Below are 8,757 nucleotides of genomic sequence, written 5' to 3'. Positions count from 1 at the left end.
TCATGAATTACATATTTGTGTCCTCAAATCCATGATTAACAATTTGTCAATTCTTCAACTAATCAACACCACATCAATCCACATTTAATAACAAAACACCAAACCATAATATACACATACGTTCCAACTTATCCTACGGTCATCTAGTCTAAGTTTTCATATAATATTGTATATTAAATGCAAGAAACCTAAACCATACATTGGCTGATTCCCACATAACGATCAAGGCAATGTAATTAAAATCAAGACAACCCCTCAAAAGCTCAATAAATTCTAGGCTCAGCTTCCTCCAAGTTCCAATATTCACAATTTCAAGCTCCAATTATTTATTCATAGCCTAATACACATTTATAACACATATATACCCAATTTAATACTTAAAGCTCAAATTCGATAAAATTAAAATAGAATTATGATTTTCTCACCTTACCCATGAAGGATTACCATGTGTTCATAACACGCAGCGGAAGAAAAGAAAGTAATCCTAAAGATCTATTTTGTGCTTAAACTTTATTCCAATAAACAATATATATTTTAGATCAGATTTAAATACCTGTGTACGCTAGTAAAAATCTTTTTCTCCTTCGATGGTACGAAGGCACTATGCGTATCCACACCGAGACCAATCTTTGCTGTCAACTCCTTGACGAATGGATATTTGATCTAAATTGAGAAACTTCTTGCAACTCTTTGCACGCCATAAAATTCTTCTCCAAGAATTAGGCTCACATACGTTAATGTTTGTAGAGGTAAAAGAATAAAACTCTTGTTATTCTCTTCTATGTCACATTCCTCTACTCTTGGCATACATATATATAGTATGAGATTTGTTACTGATTTTAAATTTGATTCTCAATTCAAATTTAAATCATATCTTGTTATTTTAAACTTGAATCTTTCAAATTTATGAATCATATCATAACTCAATTTGAAACAGAATCAGTTAGGATCTCATCCAAATTTAGAAATAGAATAACTAATTATTCTGAAATCTCATTTAATATTCTCAATTATCATACTATTATTATATTCTTGGTGCTAGCAAAGAATATAATAATATTCCATTTTGAATTAATATAATTATTTATTTGATTAAATCAAAATAATAATTAAATAATTCTATAGCAAATATTAGAACACTCGTTAGTGTGTGACCCCATAGGTTCAATGCTAAGCGGGTAGTAAATTAGTCATACTAAATTTACTAATCAAGGTTGGCGTCTAGCAACACTCGTCAATGACCCGATAGTATGAAGTAATATATTTTTACTAAGAACCTCAGAAGAACAAAGTATAATTCCTTCCATCTTTCTACCTCTTGGTTAACCCTTAGAGTATGGTTTAATTGTCAAACTCTAACTTGTTACCATTATTATAATGAACTGTGAATGACTTAAAAAACTCATTTCTTCATTTATTCAATCTCCTTGGCCAAGGTTTTATTCATCTCGGTCATTATAATCATAGAGCTCAAACTCTTTACCGAGAGTTGATGGATTCCTTATTGACTAATCATTAATTCTACAAGTATTTAAATCATACCCAATATCCATTCAACTAGCACCCTAGGGTATTAGGTGTCCGGAATCAAAGTATAATAAATACATTGTTAATTACTATGATAGTCGCAGGTCAAAAGAAACTCTATTACCATGTTCATCTTGAGAATATCCTATTAACAAATATGCGGTAATTATAACCATTAGGAATTCTCAGAGTGAGTCAGTTCAATGGTCATATCTCTATATGCACCATCTATATATATAATTTAATAAATGAGATCTATTAATCTTCATCCAATGAAGACCATCATATATATATATATTGATCTTTTCGGATTATTAATGTCCTTTTTAATAATCCTATGACCAAGAACAATTTAGATTAAATCATAAAAGATTTATCTCTCAATATTGTGATCACTATCACAATGATAAATCTCTAAATTTAATCAAGGACATTATTATATTAACATTTTAATATAATAACAATAACAAATTATTTGACACGTGATTGATTAGATTGTGGTCATACTACTTATTCCCAACAACCCAAACTTCACATAAGCAAGAGTGAACGTTTTCCTCAAGCTAATTGGATCCTAAAACATCAAAGAACAAAGAAATTTAATACCTCCACTTAATTTTTCAAAAATTGAGGAAGAAGAGGTTGAGGTGAAATAGCAAGTTACCTTTGAAATTGTTCCGGTAGAAGTGTAGAGCTCGACGCGGTGGTCGTGTGGTCGCAAACGGTGTGGCGATCGGAGCTCGGATCGAAAAGTTACGGCATTCGGGAGTTGACGCAGAGGTTTCGTGCCCTTCTTTTCTCCTCTCTGGTGCGTTGCTTCTGCTGCATCCTTGAAGAAGAACATGAGCTTTAGCTCATTTAAATGCTGGCCGGTTGGACCCACAGGTTCGGTTTGGGTCCGGTTCAATCGATTTGGCCCGTTCGATCCAATCTTGGGCTGATTTCTTCGAAATTGGTGTCAAAATTCTCATTTTGATAAGCTCTATTTTAATTTAATATAATATTCATATTTCTAATCTTCTTTATTAAAAACTAATTTATTGACTAATTATTTACTAATTTAACGGGGTTTACAAACAGGATAATATTTTCTTGAAAAAATTTACACAGAATAATTTTTGTACCAATATATCATAATTCATTTTACATGTAATATTCATTCATCTAAATTTATTCATGGAGTAGGTTATAAAAATTATATTTAAGTAATTCTTTTATCTTATAACCATTTTATATTTTGGGATTCAAAATCTTGTTTTTTTTTAATTTTTATTCAAGCTTTATTTTTATGTTTTATTTTAGTTCTGTTGATAAAAAAGTATTAACATTAGCTTTAATGTTTAACTTTTAAGATAAATAGAAATATAGAATCTTTTTTATAAATTTGATGATTAAAAAACTAATTATTAAAAAATAAGTTAAGTCTATTTCTTGACTATAGGAATTTATACAATTCACTCTTGAATGTAATAAAAATAAATATATATTTATTTAATTTTTTAAATTTTACATTAATTATTAAAATTATAATATAATGGATGTACTCCCATAAAAATATGAAAATGACTTTATAACTATTTTTTCGTTGGAAAAAATATGACTCAATAACTATAGAGTATAATTTAAAAAACTATAGATGAGTAACATAAATAATAAAAAACGGACATAAAATTTAACTTTTTTGTTATTTGGTACGAAAATAAATATAATAAAATAAATCACTATTTTTATGCATAATGACATAAAATTTAACATTATCCTTTCTTAGAGCCATCTATTTTTTTTTTTTAGTTTTTATCCTTATTTTTATACTTTATTTTAATTTTGTTAAACCAAAAAGTGGCAACGGATCCACTTTTACTTTTGTGTGGGAGCATCATTAACCATAGAAAAAATATTTACAAATAGAACCCCATTTTTTGTTTTTGAAAGAACTAAAAATAAGACATTTACCCCTTCATATTTTTAGTTTTTCAAAATTTTTCGTTCCTTTTTAGCCATTCTTTCGAAGAAGAGAGTCTCTGCTAGAGTTCCTCCTACACTCAGCATCACTAAAATTGGCTCTGCCAGAAATCTTTCTTTTGATATTCTCACGTCAACTACTACCCTCCCTCGCACTACACTTTCAGTTCGGTCTGTGTTCTTGTTCTTCGCTATCGCATTAATCTGCTAGGTTTCTTGAGAATAGTCGCCGATTCTATAATCTGCGGAAGGGTGTGTTGGGATTTTGGACCGATGTGCTGGCTGGCAGCTAAGTCTGAGTGGCAGGTCATTGTCGTTGCCGCTGAACCCTGAATGCTATTCAACTTTCTGTACACATCAACCTCACCGATCCATAAATCTCCTTTCAATTACAACAAAAAATTCTACTTCGTTCTAAGCACTTTATTCTTCAGGTACGAGTTTCTTAATCTCCTCCCTCCCAAATTTGTGTTATTCTGCAACCTTTTTCCACATCTCTAATCAATTTGTAGTTTTATCAAAATTTATTGTTTTTCCATATTGGATTCCGCTTTGCTTATGTAGTTCCCAATCGCATGCACTTATTTGTAGGTTGAACCCTCTCCTTTCAATTTTAGGGATTATAGTGTATCATCTTTTCTGATTCTACTTTGCTGGTTGTTAGTTTCTTGCTCTCTTTTATCTGAGAGAACAAAATTGTCGTTACTCCTGTGCTTGTTCATAGGATTTGCTTCCATGGCCTTGGCTTTTAGCTCTGAGTTTTTGTATCCGTGAATTTAGTTATATTTGAACATACTGTCATCTAGACCAAATTGTTGTATGGATTATGGGTATCAATCAATCATTTGGCTAATGCAAGTTTGATCTTGTTGATTTTAGGGTAAAAAATATGTGGGATTGGGTTTTTGACTTTTAGGTACTATTATATGTTTAAACCATTTCAGATATGCAAAGGCTTGTTTGTGAAAAGATGTGGAAATGTCATTCACTTGTTCAATAATAACTAGAAGTGATATCTTGTATGGCAAATTGTGATTGAAACAATGTAATGTCTATTAGGTGAATTAGGTTTGAAATCATATTGCATTTTAGCTATCTCATAAAAAATATAGCCTTTGTTCTCTTCGTTGTGTCATTAATTTACATAGCTGCTGCTGCTGCTATTTTTGTTGTTTTAATATTGCATTGGACTTGCCTGATGCTGATCTCAAATCATTAGATTTTCTTTCTCTATGCTTATGCAGCAGGCACTGTGATAGAATAAAACCAAACTTTTGAATATCAGTGTGGTTGGTTTACACCTTCATCTTATCTATGACAACTTTGTTAGAAATTAGAATTGGTTTTGATTTGGTATTTTCTTCTGATTTAATATCCATATAGCATTATGGTAATGAGATTTCTTGCTCCAGCCCTTTTTCGCGTAACATGAGGTGAGTTGGAGATGGCAGACTTGCCAGGATATTTGCGTTTTTGCCTGAGCACGGGAAAACTTGCCTTTTTGGCAATCTTAGTCTCTAGGGGAATTGTCTTGCAAATTTTGGTCCGTGTTCTTCTCATTGTTAATAAATGCATCACATCTTATTGGTAACGAAGTAATTGTTGCTTACCTAGTTGCATCTGTGTTATGTGACAGGCATGTGCTTTGTATAATAATTGGTGGCCGATGCTAAGTGGTGAGATAAAGCATCTCTGTATTTATTTCTTTATAGATTTAAGGGAATGAAATGTTAATGTGACTGAACATTCCTGGTTTGTTATTTACATTTGGTGTTTTGTTTTCTTGCAGCTATAACATATGTGCTACTCCCAATGCCTCTGCTGTTCTTTGCGGGGTCTAATGGTTCTTCTGTATTTTCTGAATCTGATAACAGGTAAACTGTTATTATTCAAGCATTAATTGAAAAACAATTTAAAAAGAAAAAAAAGATAAGATTGTATATCGAGCCAAGGTTATTAATCATTCAACTTTTTGTTTTGTGGTCTGATGAATGATGGAGTAGCTAGGTGAATTTAGCCAAGTTCTTGACTGGATTCTCAACTATTGGAAGAATTGCCATTCCAAGCATTCTAAAGCATTCTGGTGTTATTGGTTGGGGAGCCTTTGCAATGGAGCTTTCATATTTCTTCGTGTTTGTATTAGTCATATTGTGTTTCATGGGGATGAGTGATGATGACTACTACACTATGATATGAGATGGAAATCTACTAGGCATAATTCCATGTGTAAAAATGGATTTATTCTTTGTGCGCGCTATTGATTCTCATGCTTTTATAAGCTTTCACCTAGACATTTTTCCGATTCAAACCATTGAAATTGAATGGCATTACCATGTTGCTGAAAATGATTTCCAAACCTCAGCAACTGTAGGGGAGCTTTCGGCCAAAACATACGGGAACTTGACGTACTTTGTATATGTACTAGTGTTAAATTCGTGCGATGCACGGGTTTATATTTAAATTTGACATGTTAAATCGAAAATAATATTTTATAATAATAAATTTTTCGAGTTTAGTATAACACTATCATCTTCATTATATAATAAACATACTGAATATGTTGTTTTTACCTTTATTCAAAGTAAAATATAAATGGATGAGTTTGAAGTCTATAATATTTTTGAACCATAAGGAGGGAAACATAAAAAAATAAGAACATATATAACTGTAATAATAGCATGTCAATTTTACACTAAACTTTATATCAAAAGGCTAATAAAAATTTATCGACAATCTAGTATCCTACTAACTTTATTAGAAAAGCAATTGGCATATGATGTTGTGCTCCCTGTTACACATTTCATCTCAAATCTGAAAGCAGAGTTATAGATAAATTAGTTACATCTACAATAAATATTTGGACAAAAGTGTAAATCATAACATGCTATTAAAATGAAAATAATATTATCCTTACCTAAATATTATTAAAAAAATTTTTGAACACGACATTTGTTGTTGATAACTTTGAATTGCCGTCTTCGTCTAGAATTAAAACCCTGAGGCCACTGCGACTCTTAACTCTTGACAAAGCAACATAAAGTTGTCCATGGGTGAATACTGATTTTGGCAAGTAAAGCCCTTCATGTGATAATGATTGACCCTGACTCTTGTTAATGGTCATTGCAAAGTATACTATTAATGAAAATTGTCTCCGTTAGAACTTAAATGGCAACCCTGAATCTGAAGGGATTAAGTTTATTCTTGGAATGTACACTTTATCTCTAATATTTCTACCGGTCACTACCGTCGTTCCAATTATGTTGCTACCAAGTTTGTTAACTATTGATCTTGTCCCGTTGCATAAACCTGATGTTTGGTCTATGTTTCGCAGTAGCATTACAGTGACTCCTAGTTTCAAAGTCAACTTGTGATTTGGTAGTCCCGAACATTTGATGTCATTTAGGAACTCTAGTGTGAACCACTCTTTTTGTATATCTTCATTCTTATCAGCTTGACATGTTGTTTCAGAATTCAAATACTCCTTTTCCATCATTGGAAAAATTGTCAAGACGATTGCGAAATCGTTTACCTTCTCGACACTCTCAAGCGTGGGTGCAAGAATCACTCTACTCTGAAAATACCTGTATTCAAACATGTTTTGCAACAAATTTGGATATGCAAGTTCTACCAAATGAGAGAGAGAGGGTCATCAGTAGTTGTAATCAATAGACCATCTGGAAATTTCACTTTTGATTCATCACCAACAACAGAACCAAAAATTTCATTTCCAACATCGAGTATCCAATTAGCAAATCTCTTTATTTTACCTTTATCTTGATCTGAAGAGACATTAGAAGCCTCATGTTCATATGCAGTTTCAGAATCTTACAAAATGACCACAGATGGGATGAGTTAATAGCGGATGACAATATATCGTGTCTACTCCCTTTCGGAATCACCGGAAGTATCTGTCTGAAATCACCTCATTGAATAACAACCTTACCACCAAATAGTTGATGTGTCTTATGTTGATCGGTAACTGACATAAGATCCCTAAGCGTCCGATCAAGTGCTTCAAATCACATTTTATTGAGCATTGGAGCTTCGTCCTAAATTATTAAACTACTTTGGATGAGCAGCTCAGCCTTCAAACTGCCATGTTTATTGTTGCAAGTAGATTCATCACTAATTGTAATGGGTATTAAAAACCTATAATGAGCTGTTCTGCCACCAGATAGGAGTAAAGACACAATTCCACTGGATGCAACATTTAAAATAATCTTTCCTCTAGACCGAATAGCAGAAGAAAGTCCATTTCAAATAAATGTGTTAGCACACCCACCATCTTCATAAACGAAGTAAAAATCACCAGAGTTTGTATTAACATCATTGAGTATCTCATCGAATACTAACCTTTGCTCATGAGTCATCTTTTGTTTCGTATATAAGTTTGTTTGAGTCAACTCATTTGTGTCATATGCTAATTCCTCTTCTATTAGCTTATTCTGAAAAAGGCGAACATCGAATATGACTGGGTATTCAATTTGCACAGAAATATCTAATACAGTCATGTTTTCAATAATATCCTCAACTTCTTCAAATTTTTTTTAAAGATTTATAGCCAATTCCTTTAAAAATGATTTTCTTTGTCTTAGGTGTCTTCCTTTCTCAGTCATGCACATTTCTTCTAATTTTTTAGTATCTAAATTTGAATTAGATGTACTTGTCCCTGTAATCATTAGAGATAATACATCAATTATTTTATATTATAAAAAAATTAATGTATCCTTAAATTCAAAAGCAAACTATATTATATTACTATTGTTACTGGTTATGTTAGTAATGTTGCTACATGTTATCATCATCTCTGTAAAATGTCCTTATATTGATGTATTACCTGCTGAAAGCATCATGATTTAATTAAATTTTTTAATCCTATTATTTTTTAGTTTCGTCATAAATAATATCAATCCTATTATTTGTTAATAAAAATAAATAAAAATAAATACAATCTAAAAATTAGTAACTTTATGAATTACGTAAATTTAGAAAAAATATTTAAAGAGAAAAAGATGAAATTACTTCTATTGTGCAGAGACAATCTAAAATATAACTATAAAAATTGAGTAAAGAGAAAATTTATAAATGTGACAAATAAAAAAAATTAAATTTAAAAATCGAAACGATTAAGAAGTCACTTAATTAGGAATTAGTATTAGAATTTCAAATTTCAAATTTTAAAAGAGTTTCCTAATTAGCTAGTACAAATTTTAAATTTTTAAATAAAATTTTCTAATTAAACGTTCGTTGTTCATTAGGAATATAGGA

At 31.0% G+C, this 8,757-nt stretch overlaps 1 pseudogene; it reads left to right on the top strand.

Annotated features, from left to right (window-relative positions):
- Nucleotides 1-4,928: 4,928 nt before the first annotated feature.
- Nucleotides 4,929-5,685, top strand: LOC112799786 (vacuolar protein sorting-associated protein 55 homolog; annotated as a pseudogene).
- The last annotated feature ends 3,072 nt before the right edge of the window (nucleotides 5,686-8,757 follow it).

This window comes from Arachis hypogaea, chromosome 5, assembly GCF_003086295.3.
Source record: "Arachis hypogaea cultivar Tifrunner chromosome 5, arahy.Tifrunner.gnm2.J5K5, whole genome shotgun sequence".
In the NCBI taxonomy this organism is placed as follows: Eukaryota; Viridiplantae; Streptophyta; class Magnoliopsida; order Fabales; family Fabaceae; genus Arachis; species Arachis hypogaea.
The sequence above is the reverse complement of the archived record's forward strand: the minus strand, read 5'-3'. Positions and strand labels throughout refer to the sequence as shown.